Genomic DNA, 25,689 nt, shown 5'->3' with positions numbered 1-25,689 from the left:
TCCTTGCCTCAAACCTCTCCCCATCCAATCTATATTCCTCTAAGCTACCAAAATGATTTTCCTAAATTCCAGGTCTAACTGTATCATCTTCATATTCCATAGGCCTGGTTCACTCCTTATTACCTTCAAGATTACATATCATGTCTTTTAGTCTTCCTTACACTAGAAACTCCCTCTCCTGACTCAAGAACTTCACATGAATTTTTCTCCCTTTACCTGCTCTTTAAGCTTCCTCATCTTGCTTTAATATTCTCTTCAAGGAGGCTTCTTTTGGTTATCTCATATGCTACTTTCTGCTTTCTGAGTTTAGTTTCCAACTTTTCTGTAGGTCTCTTATATGTACAAGGATAACTCTGAAATTACAATGCAGTTGATGTGTATTTTATCCTAATGGGACATTATTGTCACAATTATAGTTAGATTCAAGGGGAGTTTCCACTCATCCATTGAACTTTGCTATTTCTAATATTTTTTTTTCAGGATTGGATCAGGGTGTCCTTTCTCCAACCCAGATGGGTGTTCCATCTTTTTTAAATGTTGCTTTCTCACATTTCCCAGACCAAAAACAAAATGGCAAAGATCTTGGACCTGAGAAATTATAATTTCCAGGTATTGGCTGCTTCATCCTCTGCTAAACTTGTGGCAAAGGCTGTCATCATACCAAAGACTAGTTCAAAATTAGATTCTGCAAAGAGCACTTAGGCTCTTCCCCATTGGGGCCTTTCTCCTCTGAATTTTCAATCCCTTCCTTCTGCAAAGTATTGACAGCCAAGATGTCATTTCTAGAGGCATTTGGATGTGGGCTAAATGTGGGCTAAACTCAGCTATGTTAAAGGATTTGAGAAGTGTGACCCTGCTTGTGGTGTTATAGATTCTATGGGAATCAGATTGGAATGAAAGTCATGTTATTTAAAATGATCAGAAATGTTGTTCAATTAGTTACATATGCATTAGTGAATTCCATATCATAGCTTAGAATCACTGAACCTCAGGAATCTTCTAGTCCTATTAAAACCTGAATAAAAGATTCTACTGCAAACATATTGGAAAAGTGATCCTCCTGAAAACCACAGGGGAAAGGAAATCTTACCTTGTATGGAAGCCGATTAGTTCCAATTATTCACTGAGGTCAGATTAGTTTCCTTGTCATTTCTATACTTATTTCCTTAGTCAGGTATTCAATGGCATCTGTATGTAAGGATATTATGGTTTGAAGGAAGGAAGGAAGGAAGGAAGGAAGGAAGGAAGGAAGGAAGAAATAGAAGGAAGGAAGAAAGCAAGGAGAAAAATGGAAAAAGAAAGAGACCATATATTATATAAATACAATGAAGTAATGCATATTTTCATATTGGTCATATGAAAATGTATTTTTATTTTGTATATGTGTATATATGTATATACACATATGCATGCACTGTGCACATACTTGTATATAACATAAATGAGGCTGTAAGGTGTTATTATAGATAGACCATTGAACTTGGAGTCAGGATGATCTTTGTTCAAATCCAGTCTCAGATACTAACCATATGATTATGAACAAGTTCTACACCATTTTCTACCTCATTTTCCTCAGGTATAAAGTGGAAAAAAATAATAGCACCCATCTACCAAGATTGTCATGAGGATAAAATGACATGATCTTTGAAAGGGCTTTACAAATCTTAAAGTAATATAGAAATGCAAATTGTTTTTATTATAATACACATATACATTTTCATGCATAGCAGAAAGGAAAGCTTAGATGTGAGCATTGACAGGGAACTGAGAATAGCCTTAGGCAGAAGGTAACTCTTAAATGATGCTTGAAAAAATCAGAGACTTCACTAAGACAAAAAGAAAGAATTCCAGATGTGTGGTTCAAACATTGCAAAGATGCAGAATAAATTATGAGAGTGAGAAAGAGAGAGAGAGAGAGAGAGAGAGAGAGAGAGAGAGAGAGAGAGAGTAAAAATGTAAAAGAATTCAGGCATAGTTCAGATTTCTTATATTCATTTTAAATAATATCCTTTTCCAAACTTCAACTCATATCTATCCCCAGACATATCCCCCAACTCCCAAATTCAACTAAGATAAGAGCAATATTTTCCAAGAAGTTTGGGTTTACTTTTCCTGATAAAGTATTGAAATTCTCCTTGATATTTAATAGACCCAAGGCATTAATTTTACCCTTTCTGGTTACCTAAGGAAAAAAATTGAAACCTAATGAAGGCTATTGCTGCTTCTCCACAGACTTGAGTAGTAGAATAGCATGACTAAAACATAAGTGGAGAAGCTTCAATCATTTAAATCACTGTTATATCCAGGGGTATACTCATAAACCATTAATAACTGGCTCTCCAAAAAGAATAAAAAATTGGGGACATACTCATAAGATTAATCTACATTACTCATATATTCTCTGCCATTTTTTAAAAATCTAGACAATCTTAAATCAATCGAGCCCTTATTTGTAGGTTAACTGATTTCCAAGGTGTAATGCTCACACTGAAAATTTAACAATCAGTTCAGATTTTAACTGGTTCTGTTATATCCTTGACTAAATCCTTAACGAGTACCCTTTCCATTATGTGACTTAATAGATCTCATTTTCTTAAGTGTTGATGATATCTAAGGGTCTCCTTACTTTCTACTTACAAACTTGAAAAGTTCAGATTGGTGTGAATTGGGACTTACCTAAAACAATTAGTGCAACCAACAAGATTGAATTGGCATGCCCTCATTGACTTGGGTGAATTTGAGCCCAGAACAACTTCTGTGCTTCAAACTATGCTTCTATTGGAGGTGGGTACATAACACTACTGAAAGGTAACTTGAGGACCAACTGTCTAAAGGCATTCAGTAGTTAGCAATGTGCTGAGTGTCTTTAGGGACTATGCCTTAAAAATGCTAAGATTTTCCTTTTGTTGAATTTGAATTTTTTTATTTGATAATAACAGTGTTCTCCAGATCCCCTGTCTCTGTTTAGATAATCCCTCTCTTAATACTGGAATTTTGGAATTGTTTAAGAAATGTATAGAAGGAACTCTTTAATCCTTTTAATATGACATTTATTTGAGAAGACATTAATAACTAGTCCATGTAGGCCTTTTTGGTACTCTTTAGTGAAAAGCACTGAAGGATTTAACTGAAAAGACAATGCTAGATCTTCTCCAAGATTCCAAAAATCCTTTCACAATTGGAGATATGGACAAACAGGTCAAATGAACCCTAGTCTATTTGCTAAGCAAGGAAGGAAGATGCTATTCAGTTGTTTTTCAGTCATGTCTGACTGTCCATGACCCCATTTGAGATTTTCCTTGCAAAGATAATAAAGTGGTTTGTCATTTCTTCTCCAGTCCAGTTTAAAGATGAAGATGAACTGAGGCAAAGAAGGCTAAGTGACTTAACACACAGCTGATGTAGGATTTAAACTCACAAAGATATTTCTTTCTACTCCATATCCAACTCTATTCACTGAACCAGCTACCACTGAGAAAGGTACTGCATTGATTAAAAATGTATAAAAGGAGATATATTCTATACTTTCCCTCTTGTGAACTGAAATTATTCCTCTTTGAGAAATATAGGTACAAGTAAAGAGAGGAACCCAGAAAGTGAATCTCAGTCTAGAATAGCAGGACAGCAGCAACTACTGAAATAGTTGACAAAGAATAAGGGTACATCTCCATTATCAGAATAAGGGTGCAGAGTACAGGTCCCAAGAATGACAAAACCTATGCCAACACATCATATGAGAAGGGCAATAGTTGAAGTATTAATGGTAGCTCGCAAGAGTTATATAACCTAGGGAAGCAGCAATCATAGATTGGTAGTGATACTGAACCCCCCAGCCCCCAGAACAGGCCTAGGTAGAATTCTGTTCCCAATAGTGAAAGTAGTTTCAACTCTGCTGGGTTCCTTATCAGAGTAACATTGATCAGGCTTGCCAAAGCAGGATGGAAACTAGCCCCAACAGAGGGGACAGTTGGAAGTAAATTCAGCAGTAAAGGAAAAGAGAGGGAACCTCAGTGGAAGCAGATAATAGTGTGGTCTTAGCAACAACAGGAAAGAGTGAGAGTGGAGTGGGACTCAGCAGGGTAGGCAGTGAGATTGGTAGAAACTTGAGCCCCATTGCCACTGGACAGAAGCAAGTGGTCACAACAGTGGCAGAGTGGGCACCTCCATAAACCCCAGGAAAATGATTATAGCATATGAGTACTGTAATCTACGAAAGATAGGACCCTTCCCCCTAACTGTACTGCTGCTAGTAGATTACTTTGTAGTCATTGCATAATTCCATTTCATATGAAATTGGAGTACCAAGGAATAGTGATGTTATAAGTTGGTTTAACTTCAAGCAGGTATGGACTATCCACTAGGTTCCCCTTAAAGAGAGCAGTCTCTCAGCAGAGACCTCCAAAGGAGTAAGATTTGAGATCTGACTTGAAAGGCTTCCCAGGTAGGTAGACATTCTGACTGACAAGTAAGGTAATGTTAAGTAGAAGGTGACAATGGCCATTTTTAGTGCTAGGACAGACAACATACAATGGAATAATGACTTATGTAGCTACCTTACTAAATATGACCCTGACCAGTGCTAAGCATCAATGACTGCACCAAAATTGTTATCTGATAGACCATAAATGTTCCTGGGAATGCTCTTCCTCCTCTTTACTGCTTTATATCAGTCTCCCTACCAAGAATTACAGAAATTTAGTACCATGGACTACATGGATCAGGTAATTTAAGTCCAGGAATCATTCCTTATAAAGTGTGAGTGCATGGGGAGGGAATACTTAGGTTTTCTGATTTTTACTCTCCAGATACTATCACCTCAGGGTTCTGTTACATCATCATTTTTATTGTTGTTATTTGTTATTTGTAGGTGTTATCTGTTATTGATTGTTGCTGCTGTTAGTTGTTCATTGCTATGTTGGTGGTGGTATTGTTGTGACTGCTGTTGTTGTTTCATTAGGTGTGGGGCTGCTGTCTTTCCATCCCTACTGTACGGTTGCCTACAACAGGTTTCTTGTATCCCCAGGATTACAAGATATTCAGTATTGAAACCAAAAACTTTTGGAACGGTAGTAAGTTCTCAAGAGTCTTTTTAGAATGTGACCATCAAAAGTTGGGATGTGGTAGAGTTACACAAGACAAGCTCATGAGGGTGTTGTTATATTTGCTTATCTGCTTTCTTTTGGTCTGTTTTGCTTCATTTTATTTTTCCTTTACATGAAACTGAAATAATTCTTGAGTCTGAATAAACTCAGAAGATTAAAGATCTGGGAGAAAACATAGGAAGTTAACTGAGTTCTTCTCAGAAACAACCTTAAACCCAGCTGATTTTGGAGTTATAGAACCTACAAAAAGATGAAGTGAAACAAGTTTTCAGATTAAAATAAATTAGAAGGACTTCAGGAAAGGTCTGTCTCACTTGAGTAAAAAGGGAGTACAATCCAGACAATACTGTCAGGGCAGGCCAGTGGGAGGCTCTTAACTAAGCTCAAATCAGCGATCAAAAGCTCAGTCTTGATTCAACAGTTCAGTGATATATCTGTAAGCTTTCCAGCTCTAGAGTAAAAGGCAAATTGCCAGCCCTAGAACTCAGGTTAAAACTGGCACAATTAATCCAAACCATTTAGCAGAGTCACTGAGCTGCCATCATCTGTAGCCCCAGCACATAAAGACAGTGACCAACCAGATCCCTGGTACCCAGTAAAAGAAGTTTCATATAGTGCCCCTCTGCCCCAAGAGCAGAGCTCAGTGTTAAAAACCACAATATTGAGCAAAAATGAGCAGGAAACAAAAAAGAGTCCTGACCATAAAAAGCTACTATGGTGTCACGGAACATTAAAATGAATACTCAGGAGATGACAATATTGTCAAATGCCTACATGTGATGTCTCAAATGCTTCAATGCTCAAAAGTCTTCTTGAAAGAACTCAAAAATGTATTTTAGAAGTCAAAACAAGTGAGGTAGAAGAAAAACTGGGAAAAGAAATGAGATAAAAACAAACTAGATAATTTCAGTTACATTAAATTTAAAAGCTTTTGCACAGACAAAACCACTGTAACCAAAATCAAAAGAAATGTAGTAAATTGGGAAATAATTTTTACAACAATATTTCTGACAAAGGACTCACTTCTAAAATATACAGAGAAATGAGCCAAATTAAAAAAAAAAAGCAAGTCATTCCCCAATTGATAAATGTTCAAAGGATATACAAAGGCAATTTTTAGATGAGGAAATCAAGGTGATCCATAGTCATATGAAAAATTGCTCTAAAGCACTACTTATTAGAGAAATGTAAATTAAAGCATCTGTGAGGTATCACCTCACACCTCTCAGATTAGCCAATATGACCAGAAAGGACAATGATCAATGTTGGAAGGCATGTGGGGAATCTGGGACACTAATATATTGTTATGGAGCTGTGAAATCATCCAACCTTTCTCGAGATCAATTTAGAATTATTCCCAAAAGGCAAGAAAATGTGCATACCCTTTGATACAGCAATACCACCACTGGGTCAGTACCCTGAAGAGATGATGAAAAAGGGTAAAAACATCACTTGTACAAAAATATTCATAGCAGCTCTGTTTGTGGTGACAAAGAACTAGAAATCGAGTGAATGTCCAACAATTGGGAAATGACTGTGGTATATGTATGTGATGAAACACTATTGTTTTATTAGAAACCAGAAGGGAGCAGTTAGGTGGTGCAGTGGATAGAGCACTGGCCCTGGAGTCAGGAGGACCTGAATTCAGATCTGGCCTCAGATATGTAATAACTGCCTAGCTGTGTGACTTGAGCAAGTCACTTAACTCCATTGCCTTAAATATATATTTTTTTAAAATCCACTGAAGAAAAGAACTTTTTAAAAAGTAGTATTGATGAAATGGAAAGAGGGGGTACAAAAACTTAACTGAAGAAAACAATTCCTTAAAAATTAGAATAGAGCAAGTAGAGGCTAATGACTCTATGAGACATTAAGAATGAGTCAAACAAAATAAAAAGAATGAAAAAAAATATGAAAATGATAAATCCCTCAGTGGAAAAGCAACTGACTCAGAAAATTGATTTAGGAGAGATAATTTAAGAATTATTGAATTATCTGAGAGACATTATCAAAAAAAAACATTGAACAGTATTATTCAAAAAATTATCAAGGAAAACTGCCGTGATATTCTAGACCCAGATGGTAAAATTATCATTGAAAGAATCTACTGATCAACTCCTAAAAGAAATCCCAAAATGAAAATTCCAAGAAATATTATAGCCAAATTCCAGAATTATCAAGTCAAGGAATAGATACCACAGGAAGTCAGAAAGAAACAAGTCATGTTTGTGGACACAATAAGGATTATACTTAGCAACTTCTATATTAAGGAAACTGGGCTTGGAATATAATTTTCTAGAAGGGAAACGAAATAGAATTACAAGCTAAAATCAAATATTTAGTAAACTTAGCAAATCTATCAAGGGAAAAGATAGACATTCAACTAAATAGGGGAATTTCATACTTTTCTGATGTTAAGTCGAAAGATGAACAGAAAATTTAATCTTAAAACTCAAGTCTTAAAGAAGCATAAAAAAGTAAATATTGAAAGGAAAAGAGCATGTTCTTCAACGAAGTTAAACCATTTTTATCCCTACATGGGAAGCTGATACATGTAACTCTTGAAAACAGTATCTTTTTAGAACAGTTAGAACAGGAGTATACACAGAGAGAAGGTATGGATAAAAGTTGATTTTGATGTGATGATAAAAAAACAATTATGGGATGAAAAAAGGATTATACTAGCAGAAGGAAAAAGGAGGAAAACAAAATAGGGTAGATTACATCACATGAAGAAGTACAAAACACAATTACAATTTAGGGAAAGAAGAATGTTGGGGTGAATATTGTTTGAACCTTACATCTCAGTAGGTTATAGAAATACAGTGTACCATAAAGGAAAGTAGGAGAGGAAAGGAGAAACAAAAGGGAAGGGGGCTGATAGAAGGGAGGGCAGACTGAAAGAGATGGGCAGACTGAGGGGAGGGCAGGTTGAGAGAGGAGGGAGAGGGCAAAAGGAGAGAGAAATACTGTGATAAATAGGATGGAGGGTAATCCACAGTAAGCAGGTACAACTCTGAATGCAAATGGCATAAATTTTCCCATAAATTGGAAGAAATAGATATCTGAATGGATCACAAATCAGAATAATACAATGTTTTTTATAAGAAAAACAACTGAAACAGAGAAATACACAAAGAATAAAAGTAAAAGATAGGAGAAAATATATTATGCTACAGGTGAACTTTAAAAAAAAGCAGGGGTGGGGGTGCGGCTAGGTGGAGCAGTGGATAAAGCACTTGCCCTGGAGTCAGGAGTACCTGGATTTGAATCCAGTATCAGACATTCAATAATCACCTAGCTGTGTGACCTTGGGCAAGCCACTTAACCCCATTTGCCTTGCAAAAACCTAAAAAAAAAGAAGGGGCAGCAATTCTATTCTCAGACAAAGCAAACAAAAATATAAAAAATAAAAAAAGACAAGGAAAGAAGCTACAATATTGCTAAAATATAACATAGACAATGAACTAGTATCTTAAACCTATATGCACCAAGAGGTAAAACTTCCAAATTGTTTGAAAGGCAGTTAAGAGAATTACAAGACACAGACAGCAAAACTATATGAGTGAGGGACCTCAACTTCCCTCTCTCAGAACTAGATAAATCTAACCACAAAATTAAAAAAGAAAGACGTTAAGGAGGTGAATAGAATTTTAGAAAATTAAAAATTATATACTCTGAAGAAAACTGAATGAGGTTTGAAAGGAATAAACCTTTTTCTCTTTTTTGTATTTATTTATTTTCATCCATTTACACATGCTTATTTTCAAGCTAAAAAATTTCCTTCCACCCTCCCTTCCCACTCCCTTCCCATCAGTGGTGAACAGTCAGGTTAGCATTGTACATTCACATTTTGTTAAACATGTTTACAGATTAGTAATTTTCAGTGTGAGGAATTAGGATTAAGGGAAAGAGATACATAAGAAGATAATTTTTTATAAAGTATTCATTATATTCTGAAGGGGTTTGTTTGTTTGTGTGTGTGTGTGTGTGTGTGTGTATGTGTGTGTTGTTTTGTTTTTCTTCTTTTGGATGGAGACAACATAGTCCATAGATGGGCTATACATTTGTCCTAGCTCTCTGAATTTCTGAGAGGAGCTGCTTCCTATTCAATTACCATTACTTGTTTAGCCATTCCACAATTGATGGGCATCCCCTCATTTTCAAATTTTTTGCCACTACAAAAAGGGCTGCTATGAATATTTTGGAACATGTAGGACTTTTTCCTTTTTTATATTTCTTCTGGATATAGACCTAAAATTGGAATTGCTGGGTCAAAGGGTATGAATAGTTTTACTGCTCTTTGGGCATAGCTCCAAATTGCTCTCCAGAAAGGTTGGATCCATTCACAATTCCAGCAGCAAAGCATCAATATCCCAATCCTCCCACCAAAATTTCTCCAACATTGACCATTGTCCATTTTTCTCATCTTGGCCAATCTGCTAGATATGAGATATACCTCATTGTTATTTTGATTTGTATTTCTCTAATCAATAATGATTTGGAGCATTTTTCCATATAATTACATATAACTTTAATTTCTTCATTTGAAAACTGTTTGTTCATATCCTTTGACCATTTATCATTTGGGGAATGGCTAGTGACCTTGTAAATTTGATGCAATTTTCTATATATTTTAGAAATTAGACTTTTATCAGAACTTCAACTGTGAAGATTATTTCCCAGCTATCTGCTTTTTCTTCTAATTTTACAGCATTGATTTTTTTTAGTGCAAAAACTTTTTAATATAGTCAAAATCATTTATTTTGCAATTTATTCTGTGATTCGTGTTTGGTCATAAATATATCCCTGCATAGAATCTGATAAATTTATTAATTTATCTGTGGTGTCACTCTTTATTTCTAAATCCTGTACCCATTTTGACCTTATTTTGGTATAGGGTGTGAGATATGCATCTAGTTTTTGCCATACTATTTTCCACTTTTCCCAACAATTTTTGTAAAATAGTGAGTTCATATCCCAGAAGCTGATATCTTTTGGATTTGTCAAATAGTAGATTGCTGTAATAATTTACTGCAACTTCTTTTGAACTTATTCTAATCCACTGATCTATTACTCTATTTCTTAACCAGAACCAGGCAGTTTTATTGACTGCTACTTTATAGTACAGTTTGAGATCTGGTAGAGCTAGGCCAATTTCCTTTACATGTTTTCTTCATCAGTTCCTTTGCTATTTTTGCCCTTTTGTTGCTTCAGTTAAATTTTGTTGCTATGTTTTCCAGCTCAGGAAAGTAGTTATTTGATAGTTTCATTGGCATGGCACTATGTAATTTAATTTGGGTAGATTGTCATATTTATTATATTACCTCAACCTAACCATTAACATTTGACATTTTCCCAATTATATAGTTCTTACTTTATTTGGGTGAGAAGTGCTTTATAATTTTGTTCATACAGCTTTTGAGTTTGTCTTGGGGCAGTAAATTCCCCAGTATTTAATGCTGTCTATAATTATTTTAAATGGAATTTCTCTTTCTAACTCTTGCTCTTGGGCTTTGTTGTTCATATATAGAAATGCTGATGATTTATGTGGGTTTATTTTATATCCTGCTACTTTGCTGAATTTGTTAATTGTTTCTAGGAGTTTTTAAGATGACTTTCTCAAGTTCTCTAGGTATACCATCATATAATCTTCATATTAAATGTTTTCCTTTCTCATTGCTAATTCTAATTTCTTCAATTTCTTTTTTCTTCTCATTGCCAAAGCTAGTATTTCTAATAGTATATTGAATAGTAATGGTGGTAATGAGCATCCATGTTTCACTTCTGATTTTATAGAAATGCTCTGAGTTTATTCCCATTACACATAATATTTGTTGATGGTTTGGGGTAGATAGTATCTATTATTTTAAGGAAAACTTCATGTATTCCTAAACTTTCTAGTGTTTTTAATAGGAATGGATATTGTATTTTATCAAAGACTTTTTTCAGCATCTGAGATAATCCTATGATTTCTGTTGGTTTTGCTATTGATATATTTAATTATACTGAGCAATAATACTTTTTCTCAGTGGTATATGACACCTACACAAAATTGACCATCATGAAAACTTTACAATCAAATGCAGAAAATGAGAAATATGAAATGTGTCCTTTTCAGATCATGATGCAAGAAAAAATTATGTGTAATATAGGACCATAGAAAGATGGGTTAAAATTAATTTGAAACTTAATAATCTAATACTAAAGAATGAGTAGGTCAAACATCAAATCTAAGAAATAATCAACAATTTCATCAAAGAGAATGACAATACTGAAACATATCAAAATTTATGAGATGCAGCCAGAGCAGTACTTATGGGAAATTGTAGGTATTAAATGCTTACATGAATAAACTGAAGAAAGAATAAATCTATGAATTGAAAATACAATTAAATGAGCTAGAAAAGGAACAAATAAAAAAAATCTCCAATTAAAAACCAAATTAGAAATTCTGAAAAGATCAATAAAGATAAATAATAAAATTAAAAGAAAGAAAAATATATAAAAGTAAAATCATTTTATGAATTTAATTTGATTAAAATAATTAAGAAGAAAACCAATTTCCAAGTTGCAAAAGTGAAAAGGGTAAATTAAAGCAATAATTAGGAGCTAATTTACCCAATTGTATATCAATAAATCTGACAAACTAAGTGAAATGGATGCATATTTACAAAAAATATAAATCACCCAGATTAACAGAAAATTAAATAAAATGCTTAAATAACCATATTTTAGAAAGAATAATTGAACAATAGATTTAAACAAATTCTACCAAACTTTTATAGAAAAATTGATTCTGTATCATATAAATGATTAGAAAAATAGGCAAAGGAGTTCTGTTTTTTGAACTTTAAATGACGTGATGAGATAGTAATTAAATCCCAAGATCATTTAGCAAATGAACTTCTGAAAACATTATATACCTATATATTACCCATTTATTGATTTATTTTTACCAACAACATGCAAAGATAGTTTTCAACATTTATTCTTTTGGGAGCTTTTGAGTTCCACTTTTTTCTATCATCCTCACTTTCCTCCCCATTGTAGCAAATAATCTGATATTGATTTTACATTATAGATTGTACAATCATGTTTAACATTTCATATTAGTCATGTAATGAAATAATATTAGAACTTGAGGGGGGATCCATGAAAAATAAAGGAAAAACATTTTAAGAAGTTAGTATGTATGTTTAGTTAAGTATGATTTGTTTTGCATGCAAAAACCAGTTTTTTTTCTCTAAATGTGGGTGGTAATTTTCACAACAGGTCTCAGAATTGTCCTTTGATCACTGGACTTCATCGAAGAGATTCATCCATCATAGATGATCATTATGATTTATTGCCATTTCTCTTGGTTCTGCTCACTTCATTCAGCATCAATTCATGTAAGCCTTTCTATGATTCTCTAAAGTATAACTGCTCATAATTTCTTACAGAATAATAGTACTCCATACCATTCATATACCATACCTTGTTCAGTCATTCCCCAGTTGATGAGCATTCACTCAATTTCCAATTCCTTACCACTACAAAAAGAGTTGCTATAAATATCTCTGGACATGTGGGCCTTTTCCTCTTTTTGTGAACTCTTTGAAATACAGTCATGGTAGTATTATTAGACCAAAGGTAATGCACAGTTTTATTATTTTCCAATTGCTTTCCAAAATGGGTTGGATATTAACAACTCCACCAATTGTGTATTAGTGTCCCAGTTTTTCCACATCCTCTCTGACATTGATAATTTTCCTTTTTTTTTGTTTTATTAGTCAATGTAATTAAGTGTATGGGGTACCTCAGAGTATTTAAATTTGAATTTCTCCAATCAAAAATGATTGGGAGCATTTTTTCATTTGATTATATATAGTTCTAATTTCTTCATCTAAAAACTGCCTGTTCATATCCCTTGACATTTATTAACTGGAGAATGATGTGTATTATTATAAATTTGACTCAGTTTTTTATGTATTTTAGCAGTGTCCTTCATCAAAAACACAAGTTGTGAGAATTGTTTCCCATCTTTCTGTACTTTCTTCTAATTCTTGTTGCATTGGTTTTATTCATGTAAAATCTTTTACTTTTAATGGAATTGAAATTATCCATTTTGTTCTCCATTTGTAATCCATTATTCTATTCTCTATCTCTTTAATGGTCATAAATTTCTCCCCATTTCATAGATCTGACAGATAAACTAATAGACTATTTCTTGCTTTTCTAATTGACTTATGGTATCACCCTTTATTTCTACATACTCTACCTATTTTGACATTATCCTGATTTAGGGAGTGAGATGTTGGTCTGTGCCTAGTTTTTGCCATTACATTTTACAGTTTCCCAGCAGTTTTTGTCAAATAGTGAATTCTTATCCCAGAAGCTAAACTGACATTACAGTTTTTGATAGTCATTTACTATTTTTCTTTTATATTTAATCTATTCCACTGATCTGTTTCTCTATTTTTTAGCTATTACTAAACAGTTTTGATTACATTTTACAATAAAGCTTTAGATCCAGTATGATTAGACACCTTTCTTTACATTGTTTGTCACTAATTACATGAGATTCTTGATGTTTGTTCCTCCAAATAAATTTTGCTACTGTTTTTCTAGCTCTGTAAAGTAGTTTTTGATTATTTGATTGGTATGGTACTGAATAAGTCATAAGTGGAACTGTCATTTTTATTATATTAGCTAGATCTACCCATAACCAATTGATATTTTTTCTAATTGTTTAAGTCTAACTTTATTTGTATGAAAAATGTTTTGTAATTGTTTTCATATAGTTTCAGGATTTGTCGTAGATGTAGATTTCATGTAGATTCCCAAGAATTTTATGTTGTCTGAGGTTACTTTGAAAGGAATTTCTCAATTTTTAACTCTTGCTGCTGGGCTAAATTATTTTATATATAAAAATGATAATGATTTATGTGAGTTTATTTTATATCCTGGATCTTAGCTAAAGTTGCTAATTGTTTCAAAAAGTTTTAAAGTTGATTTTCTAGAGTTGACCAAATAAATTATCATATCATCTTGCAGAGAGGGCAAGTTTTGAATCCTCATCATCTGTTCTAATTCCTTTAATTTCCTTTTTCTTCTCATTGCTGAACCTAACATTTCTAATGTTATATTGAATAATAGCAGTGGTAATGTGTTTCCTTTTATCACCCCTGATCTTACTAGGAATGCTTCGGGCTTATCCTCATAACATAAAATGCTTGCTGATAGTTTTAGATAGGTACTACTTATCATTTTAAGGAAAGCTCCATTTATTTCTATACTCTCTATTGCTTTATTAAGAATAGGTGCTATATTATATCAAAGGATTTTTCAGCATCTACTGAAAAAAATCTTTTGATTTCTATTAATTTTGCTATTAATATGAATAATCATCCTAATTGTTTCCTGATCCCTAACCATCCCTGCATACCTAGAATATATCCTACCTAATCATAATGTATTATCCTAATGATAACTTTGCAAAAATTTTATTTAAAACTTTTATATCAATACTCATTAGGGAAATTGATCTGAAAAACTCTGTCTGCTTTGGCTCATCCTGGTTTAGGTATCAGCACCATGTTGGTTGTCTTAAAAGGAACTTGACAGAACTCCTTAATCACTTTTTCAAATAGTTTACTTATAATTGGACTTAATTACTCTTTAAATGTTTAGTAGAATTTTCACTTATAAATCCAACTGAACCTAGGAGATTTTTTCTTAGAAAGCTCATTCATGGCTTATTCAATTTCATTTTCTGAAATAGGAATTTATAAGTATTTTATTTTCTCTTCTGTTAATTTGGCCTTTTATATAAATATTATACATATATGTATACTTATACATATATATATATATTCATCCTTTTCACAATATATTGTCAAATTGGTTGGTACACAGTTGATCAAAGTAGCTCTTAATTATTACTTTAATTTCTCTTTATTGGTGATAATTATACCCTTTTCATTTTTGATACTGGGGAGTTGATTTTCTTCTTTCCTTTTTTAACCAAATTAACTACAGGTCTATCTATTTTGTTTTTTCATAAAATAATTTCTTACTTTCATTTATTAGTTAAAGTACTTTCAATTTTATTAATTTCTTCTTTGATTTTCAGAATTTTTAATTTGGTATTTAATTGGAGACTTTTACTTTGTTCTTTTGTTTGCTTATTCAGTTATCCACCCAATTTATTAATTTCTTCTTTTTTCTAATTTATTCATTTGATCATTTAGAGATATAAAATTTCCCCTAAGAACTGCATCCCACAAATTTTGGCATGATGCAGTTTTACTTGGATGAAATAGTTTATAATATCTATAATTTTTAGTTTGATCCACTCATTCTTTAATTTTGAGTTTTTAGTTTCCAATTAATTTGTAGCTTATCTTTTCAAGGACCTCTATTCCAAGCAATCCTTTTTTCATTATCATCTAAAATGAATGCATAAAGATATGGCACTTACACAAAATTGACTATGTACTAGGGAATAAAAATCTAATGATCAATTGCAGAAAGGCAGAAATAGTGAGTACATCTTTCTCAGATCATAATATAATAAAAACCATATGCAATATGGGGCCAGGGACATACAGACCCAAAACTAATTGGAAACTAAATAACCTCACTTTAAAAAATGAGTAGATCAAACAAGAAATTACAGAAAGAATCAATTATTTCATCCTAGATAATAAAAATAATGAAACAACATACAAAAACCTATGGGATTCACTCAAAGAGGTTGTTAGGGGATATATTATATCTTTAAATGCTTACAGGAATAAATTAGAGAAATAGGAAATGAATGAACTAAATATTCAACTAAAAATAATATAGAAAGTACAAATTAAAAACCCCCAATTAAATACCAAATTAGAAATTCTAAAAATTAAAGGAGAATTTTAATAAAAAGAAAAAGCAAAAAACCTATTGAATTAATAAATAAAACCAAGAGTTGGTTTTAGGGAAAAAAATAAAATTGATAAAACTGATCAATTTGTTTAAAAAAAGAAAGAAGAAAATCAAATTGTTAGTATCATAAATGAAAAAGTTGAACTCACCACCAATGAGGAGGAAATTAAAGTAATATTTTGGAATTATTTTGCCCAAATCTATGCCAATAAATTTGATGATCTAAGTGAAATGGATGAATATTTACAAAAATATAAGTTGCCCAGGTTAAATGAAGAGGAAATGAAGTACCTAAACAACCATTTCTTAGAAAAAGAAATTCAACATTCCATCATTGAACTCCCTAAGTAATAATCTCCAGGGCCTGGTGGATTCACAAGTGAATTCTATTAAACATTTAAGGAGCAATTGATTCCAATTATATTATCTTTGGAAAAATAGTTGAAGACAGAACTCTGCCTAACTCTTTTTATGACACCAATATGATTCTGATACCTCAAACAGAGAAAGAAAAATTATAGACCTATATCCCTGATGAATATAGATGCAAAAATCAAATAAAATCTTAGCAAAATGATTACAACAAGTTATCATTAGGATAATACATTATGACCAAGTAGGATTCATCCCAGGAATGCAGGATTGGTTCAATATTAATAAAATTGCTAGTATAATTAATTATATCAAAAAAAACCTATCAGAAATTTATATGATTATATGAATAGATGCTGAAAAGGCTTTGACAAAATACAGCACCCATACCTACTAAAAGCACTAGAATGTGTAGGAATAAATGGACTGTTCCTTAGAAAAATAAGCTGTATCTATCTGAAACTATCAACAAGCATTATATGCAATGGGGAGAGGCTAGAGCTATTCCCAATAAGATTGTGGGTAAAACAAGGATTCCCATTATCACCACTACTATTTAATATCATATTAGAAATGCTAGTTTCAGCCATGAGATAAGAAAAACAAATTGTAGGAATTAGAATTGGGAAGGAAGAGACAAAGAGCTCACTCTTTGCAGATGACATGATAATATACCTAGAGAATCCCAAGAAATCATCCATAAAACTACTGGAATCAATGAGCAATTTTAGCATAGTTACAGGATATAAAATAAAACCTCATAAATCCTCAACTTTTCTATATATGACTAGCAAGATACAGAGGGAAGAAGTATAAAGAGAAATCCCATTCAATGAAAGCTCAGACAATACAAAACACCCAGGAGTCTATTTGCTAAGGCAGACTCAGAATCTTTTTGAAAACATTTACAAAACATTTCTGACACAAATAAAATCAGATTTAAATAACTAGGCAAACAACAACTGCTCATGGATAGGTCAAGCTAATATAATAAAAATGAAAATTCTTCCAAAACTAAACTACCTGTTTAGTGCCATACCAATCAAAATTCCAAAAAATTACTTTAATAAGTTAGAAAAAGGTGTAAGTAAATTCAATTGGAGAAATAAAAAGTCAAGAATTTCCATGGATGCAATGAATAAAAGTGCAAAATAAGGTGGCTTACTGCTACCAGATCTAAAATTATATAATAAAGCATCAGTCATCAAAACTGTCTCATATTGGCTAAGAAATATAATGGTGGACTAGTGGAATAGTGTAGGTTCAACAGCAGGAAATGATTATAGTAATATGCTGTTTGATAAACCCAAAGAGTCCTGCTATTGGGATAAAAACTCTCTCTTTGATAAAAACTGTTGGGAAAATTGGAATTTAGCATGGAAGAAATTCAGATTAGACCAACACCTCACACCCCATACCAAGATAAGATTCAAATGGATACAGGATTTAGACATAAAAAAACAAAGCAAACTAGAGGATCTAGGAGTAATTTACCTGTCAGATCTAGGGAAAGGAAAGCATTAGTTTAACAAGGAAGAAATTGAGAACATCACTCAAAACAAACTAGATTGATTTTGATTACATTAAATTAAAAAGCTTTTGTACAGTAACCAAGAGCAAAAGAAATGGAGTGAACTTGGAAACAATTTTTATAACTAGTATTTCTGACAAAGGACTCATTTCTAAGCTCTATAGAGAAGTGGGTCAAATTTTTAAAAAGCAAGCCATTCCACAGTTCGCAAATGGTCAAAGGATATGTAAAGGCAATTTACAGATGAGGAAATCAAAGTCATATGAAAAATTTCTCTAAATCATTACTTATTAGAGAAATGCAAATTAAAGCATTTCTTAAGTACCACCTCACACCTCTCAGACTGGCCAATATGACCAGAAAGGGCAATAATCAATGTTGGAAGGCATGTGGGAAATCTGGGACACTGTTACATTGTTGGTGGAGCTGTGGACTCATTCAACATTACTGGAGAATTTGGAATTATGCCAAAAGGGCAACAAAAATGTGCATACCCTTTGATCCACCAATACCACTACTGGGTATATAGCCTGAAGAGATGATGAAAAAGGTAAAAACATCACTTGTACAAAAATATTCATAGCAGCCCTGTTGTGGTGGCAAAGAATTGGAAATTAAGTAAATGTCTTTCAATTGGTGAATGGCTTAGCAAACTGTGGTATATGTATGTCATGGAACACTATTGTTCTATTAGAAACCAGGAGGAATGGGAATTCAGTGAAGCCTGGAGTGATTTGCATGAACTGATGCTGAGTGAGATGAGCAGAACCAGAAACACATTGTACATGCTAACAGCAACATGGGGATGATGATCAACCTTGATGGACTCTCTCATTCCATAAGTGCATCTAATCAGGGACAATTTGGGGCTACGTGTGATGTATAATGCTATCCATATCCAGAGAAATAGTTGTGGGGTTTGAACAAAGACCAAGGACTATTACCTTTAATTTAGAAAAAAAACTGGTATCTTATGTAATCTTGCTATCTCTTATACTTTATTTTTCTTCCTTAAGGATATGATTTCTCTCTTATCACATTCAATTTGGATCATTGTAGAGTATGGAAACAATTTAAAGACTGTCAAATTTCCTGTTATGGGGGGTAGGGGGAGGGAAGTAAGTTTAGGGGGGAAAATTGTAAAACTCAAGATAAAATCTTGAAAATATAAAAATAAAATAAAATTAATGCATATATAATTGTGTCTTTTTTGCATTGAATTGTAAGGTTTTTATGCTTTAATACATGGTCAATTTTTGTGTAGAAAAAAGAATATTACTTTAGATTCCCATTCAGTTTCTCCAGAGGTATATCATATCTATATTTTCTAAAATTCTGCTTTATAGGAGAGTTCATCCCATTCACATTCAAAGTTGTGATTATTAACTATGTCTTTCCTTACATCCTATCTTCCTTCTATTTGTACTTTTTTCTCTCTCTCCTTTCCTCTTATCTCTCCTCACCAGTGCTTTGCTTCTGACTGATGTCTCTCTCAATTTGCCTTCTCTTTTATCATTCCACTTCACTTTTCTTCTCCCTTTCCCCTTTTACTTCCATATTTTTAGCTCTTGCTTTTACATTTACTCTTCTCCTTCCTTTTATCATCCCCTCCTTCACTTTTCTTTCCCCTTCCTCCTCACCTGCTCTTCCCTGTTTGGAAGAATGAATTTCTAAATTCATTGGGAAGGTATGTTATTCTCTCTTTGGGTCAAAGCTATTGAGAGTAGCATTTACTCAGTGCACACACCCTCCCTTATTTTCTGTGTGCTATGATAGGTACTTTGTGTCTCTTCATGTGATGTGATATATCCTCTAATGCTTCTGTCTTCTTTTTTCAGCATAATCATTTATGCATGACTTAATTATGTTATAACTTTTATCTACCCATACGATATGTCAGAGTTTACTCCTTTCAAATATCCTGATAACCATACAACCTTCAAGTATTATCACATAACAATCACTTCATACCAACAATTTCTGTCCAAGCGAACACCCTCAACTGTCTTACAAGAAACACTATTCTCAAAAGCCATAAACATCTTCACATCATAATCAATTTATGTCCACACTGGCTTTCCAAGTACACTCCCTCCAGCTGTCCCAATACAAAAATAACTAAACTCAAAAACTAAAGTCTGATCACATCACAATTTATAACCACATGCTCTGTCCAAGTATGGTTCTTTCAATTGTCCTAAGAGAAATACAATTCTCAAGAGTTCCAAGTCTTATCTGCTTGTGTAGGGATGTAAACAATTTAGTCTTACTAACATTTCTTTCCCTTTCCATTTATCCCCTTATGAAACTCTTGCTCCTTTGTCCTTCAGATTATCATATTGCAGGTCCTATGATCCTTTAATGGTGAAGCTGATTAAGTACTGTGTTATTCTGTCTGCACCTCCCTGGTATTTAAATTGTTCCTTTTTGACAGTTTGCAGGTTTTTTTTCCCTTTAGCTGGTAATTCTGAAATTTGACTATTCTATTCCTCTTTATTTTGAGATCTCTTTCTGGGGGTGATCAATGAATTCTTTCAAGGACCATATTATCTTCTTGTTCCAGGATATTTGGGCAGATTTCTATGATAATTTCCTGAAAAATATTGTCCAGGCTCTTTTTCTGAAGATGTTTTTCAGGTAGACTAATACTTTTTAAATTATCTCATCTAGATCTATTTTTCCAGGTTGGTAATTATTTTTCCTAAGAGGGTTCTATATGTATATATGTATATGTATATGTATATGTATATGTATATGTATATGTATATGTATATGTATATGTATATGTATATGTATATGTATATGTATATGTATATGTATATGTATATCATCTACCTATGTATATTAGTTTTCTTTTTTTCTAATTCTAATTTTTAGAATTTTAGAATTCTAATTTTTAGGGTTTTATTTTCTTCAATTAGCTTTAGTTTTTAATTTTCCTGTTTGTTAATTTTTCTTTTAGATAAATTACTTTCCTATTCCAGTAGGTCAATTTTATATTTAAAGGAGTAATTTTCATTTTATTGTTTGTCAATTTTACTTATAAAGATACCATTTTCTACAGTCAATTTTCCATAATTCTCCATAATACTCATTTATTTTCTCTATTTTATTCTCCTGCCTTCTTTGGTTTTGAGAATCCTTTTTGAGCTCTTCCAAGAGATCTTTTTAGATAAGAGACCAGATCATAAACCCTTGAGAAGCTACACATGTAGGCATTTTGACTCTGCTTCCCTCTTCTGAGATGGTGTTTTTATCATCCCTATCAGAACAGTAGGTTTCTATGAATAGGACTCTTTTTTAATTTTTGACCTTCACAGGGTGCATAGTCCAAATTTTCTTGTGCTGGAGGTAGGAAGTCTGGTCCCTTGTTTTCTCCTTCAGTGTTCTTAATGTTTCAGGCTTGCTCCCTACATAAGGGCAGCTCAATGCCACAATTTCAGGGTTCAAATCATATTCCATGAATTGAGTTTGGGACCCTCACTGCTGGCTGATGAGGCAGGACCTGAGTTGTATTGTGATTAAGAGCTTCCTACTAGCTTCCCACCTCTTCCACCTACACTGAACCATACTCTCCTTTTGCTTCCACATGGGATAGACCTTTTCCTGAAATTCCTATGAGCTATCTTGCTGAAAAGTTATTTCATTGATTTGGGGGGGAGTGGCAAAAGGTGCAGTCACTTTAGCATCTGTTTGGAGGCTTCATTCAAAGTTGTTTTGGGGAAAGGACTTCCTAACTTTGTGCCACCATCTTGGTGCCCTTAAATTTACATTGAAGTTGCTATGTGTTCCCAGAGTAGTCTTTCCTTACATCCTATCTTCCTTCTATTTGACTATCATAAGTTTCAGTTTTTTATGCTACTCTACTCAGAGCTAGTTTGGGGGATCTGTAAGTTTCAGTTTTTCCAACATGGTCTAATTTAAAAGAGGTTTGGTCAATGCTATTTTGGCCTGTGTGCTTGTCTGAGACACCCAACACACTCATTTACACTCTGGAACTGTTACCAGGTTCCTTGATCCAGCTAGTACTCCTTCTTGCCCTGAGACTCTTACCCAGAACTTCATGTGAACAATGCAATAGAGTTGTGTACAGCAAAGGATTTCCTACAATCTTCTTTAGACTAATTTTCTCTCCATCTGTGAACAGATAACCTCAAAGCTGAGACTACACAGCTAATTGAGTTGCTAATAAGGCTTGATGCTTGATCTGAGTTGCTGGACTGAATGGGACTTTCTTTCACTCTCACCACAGTGATTCAGACTTTTCTTAAAGCCCTTCTAAGTTTATTGGGGCTGTTAATTTTTTTGCCTCATTCTTTTGTTGTTTCTTGTGCTCCAGAGTTCTTATTGAGATATTATTTAATGTCTATTAGAAAGAAATTTAGGATAATTTAGATTAATGATGATCTTTACTCCACTGTCTTGGCTCTACCCTGTCCAATTATTTCTTATATTACAAAAAATGCTTTCAAAATAGAAAATTAAAAAGTCCTACAAAATACCTTCTGTGATACAAACATTGTTTAGATTGCTAAAATAGGGAGAATCAAATAAAAGAAATAAATTTATAAACAAATATCCATAATGAACAGTGATATAAAATTTTAAATGAAATATTAGTTAGCTAGTTACATATCACAAATACTATGTACTCTAACCAAGATGATTTATACCAGGAACCCAGAGTTGGTTTAAGTAGGAAATCAAAAAAGCTCTTATCAAAATACAGCACCCTTCTTTTTTTGTTAAAATAACACTAGGAAACATAGTCATCAATGGATTTTCCTTAATATAGCAAGTTGGATATATTTAAAACAAAGAGCCAGCATTGAATTTTATAGGGATAGAAGAGAATTAGAACTTTTAAAAAAGCATGGGTATGAATTTTGGTTGTGGACCAGAGCTTGAAACACATAATTATAAAAATGCAGTTATCAGGAGTAGAAATTAGAAGGCATAGTTCTTAATCTCTTCAAGGAAGAGCTTTAGAGAGAATAACAGATTTAGAATATGAAAATAGAAGACAAATGGTAGAATAGAAGCAAAAGGCAATATGTTAAACAACAAAAATATTATATAAACCAAGCAAATTTCCTTGAAAAAAGAATAATTTGTGATAGGTTACCAAGAAGAAATCAAATTACAAAATACCAAAATGAAACAAAAATAAATGAACAGAAAAACAATTCTATAGTATGTGAACTAATTCAAGAAAAATATTCAGAAAATTTTGAATATAACCAACAAAGTATTAAAGTATTATTTCATATTATTCATAAAATTCTTCAAAGAGTTTAACAGATATGTAAACATCTATGTAATGTATTTGCCAAGTAACTAGAATAAAATTATTTGAATAAATGAGAATGTCAATTAGAATAATACTGGATTATACAACTGTGATAAATATTAAAGAAGAGAATAGGATATACATTCTGAAATGCAACGTAACTCACTTTACAACCCAAATTTTCTGACCCTCTTTCCTAGTGAAAAATATAAAACTTACTGATTTGAAGCATTTTGACAAAAAAAGAAAACAAATCAAAAATCCCCTCAATATTCCCAATAGGAAAAATCAACAAAAATATACAAGTAAAATGATAAAGATAAAGTAATGAAAATCATCAGATATACAGCCTTTAAAAAAATAACATTAACTGAAGACTGAAGGGCATAAAGAGAGCTCTATACTTAATGTCAGGAATATCTTCTTTAAATCCTAACTCATCACTTTATCAGCCATGTATCTCTGGATTGGCTCCTTGGACAATCTGTGTCTCAGTTTTCTCATATGTGAAATGAGGGATTTTAAAGCCTCTAAGATCCTTTTCCACCCTAAATCTATGATTGTATGGTAAGATAAACAAAAAAGGAACACTCATAGGAAAACAAAAAAACCTAAGGTCTAAAGATTAAAGAGGTATTTAAAGAATGAGAAGACTGGAAGGCAAAAGAATTGAATAAAACTTAATCAGTCAAAACCCATACTGTCCAATAAGTGAATCAATATCTTTTGTAGGAAGGGTTATACTGTAGGAAATGTGTGGATGAGGAAAGGAAAGATAAGGGATAGAGATGAGCTAGAGATGCAATGCCTTCCCAAAGCAGAGAAGTGATGCTGTTCATACTTATCTCCTAAGAAGAATGAGGATTTAGAGAATAAAAAGAAAAGGTAATGAAAGAAAGTAATTCATACTGGGCCATTAGAATGGGAATCTTCTGGGAGGAGAAGTTAATATGTGTAAGCTTATTCAAGCCACATCCTTTGCAACTTCAGTTTCCATGTCTCTAAAACTAGGTGATTAGATTAGATGACATCTGAGACTCCTTCAGGACTAATTCTATGAAACTAAGAACGATTTAAAATGATTTCTTCTGAGGAATGTATGATCTAAAAAGAAAATGGAACTAGAATTAGAGATAACAGGTGACTAGTCCAATGGCTCCACTCATACCTCAGATGACAAGACAAATAGTCTAAGACTCTCTCCACATTCTGCATGAATCCCCCTGTAGCACATTTAGGCATGAACAAGAGGGGTATGAATGAATGAGCTGCAATTTTCATCATTGTAGGGAGCTTGCAAGTTGTTGACACACCAGATCCATTTGAGTATTTGAATAAGGCACATCTTATATTTCTCAGTCAGTTAACAGATCAGGCAATACCATTAAGGGCACTATAGCAACCTTGGAATATGGAACTTTATGATAGTCTGTCTTTCTTCTAATATTGCTTCCTCTAGCCATTTCTAATCCCTACAGTCTGCCTTACTCCATTTACACCTTTCCATCTCAAGATAATTATCTCTCTCTTATGTTGTCTTTCAAAGCTGAGTGCAATAGGTAATGAAAATTACAAGTCAAGGATTATACAAATAGAGGATAGATAGATAGATAGATAGATAGATAGATAGATAGATGATATAGAATAATATACAGCTAATAGCTAATAAAATAATGACAAGTAAATTTATATTATACTTCCTGTTATTTTCTTTGACTCTCACAGGAATAATAGGACATGGGTCTTATTGTTATCCCAATTTGGAGATGAAGCAACCTACGTTTAAATCAGTTGCCCAGGGATCACACAAATAAGGCCCTTAGTATGTATTTGAACTCTGTTGTTTCTGTCTCCAAACTTGACACTCTATCCATTGTACCACCTAGATGAGTGGATGGATGGTGCCATAAGTATTGTATTACTATTTACCAGTTGCTGGTCCAAGCAAAGAAAAATACAAGCAAGCAAAACAGGTCCTATGTCCAAGGTTATTACATTCTAGGAGAGGAAGACAACATATAAAGAAAAGCTAGACATGATGGTTGAAGAAAAGGAACAAGGCAACAAGTGAGAAGGATTGAGGTGAAGCAAAAGTAGGGACCTTCCTAAAATGCTGATGCTGCTTAATGAGTTATCAATCATGGATAATATTTTTACCCATGTTTTTCTTCCCCACTTCCCCTCAAATTGTGTGCCAATAGAAAGAAAACCACTGCTATTCTATTAAATTTTATTTTTCCTTTCAATACCCTTTCCTTAAATTCCTGTGCCTGTGGGAGGGTAGCAGGGTACTAAATTGCTATTGAAGTACCATACAATTTTGTAAAAATATAGTTAGAGAGAACATCCTAATCTTCCAGGTGTTGCAGTGGACAGAGCACTGTACCTAAAGTCAGGAAGAACTGAGTTCAACTCTGGCCTCTGACATTAACTAGCTATGTGACCAGGAGCAAATCATTTGACTCCTGTGTGCCTCAGTTTCC

The 25,689-nt window shown here is 33.0% G+C and overlaps 1 long non-coding RNA gene across 3 annotated transcripts in view; it reads right to left on the bottom strand.

Moving 5' to 3' along the window:
- The window catches only part of LOC141501048 (uncharacterized), a 32,389-nt gene extending 7,823 nt beyond the window's left edge, over positions 1-24,566 (bottom strand). For all 3 annotated transcript variants that reach the window (XR_012472120.1, XR_012472119.1, XR_012472118.1), the window contains exons 1-2: positions 24,375-24,566; positions 1,091-1,188 (exon numbers count right to left, since the gene is read on the bottom strand). This is a non-coding gene — a long non-coding RNA (uncharacterized LOC141501048). The remainder of the gene's footprint in view (positions 1-1,090; positions 1,189-24,374) is intronic.
- Between the last annotated feature and the right edge of the window lie 1,123 nt (positions 24,567-25,689).

The sequence above is a fragment of the Macrotis lagotis genome, chromosome X (genome assembly GCF_037893015.1).
Source record: "Macrotis lagotis isolate mMagLag1 chromosome X, bilby.v1.9.chrom.fasta, whole genome shotgun sequence".
Classification (NCBI taxonomy): Eukaryota; Metazoa; Chordata; class Mammalia; order Peramelemorphia; family Peramelidae; genus Macrotis; species Macrotis lagotis.
The sequence above is the reverse complement of the archived record's forward strand: the minus strand, read 5'-3'. Positions and strand labels throughout refer to the sequence as shown.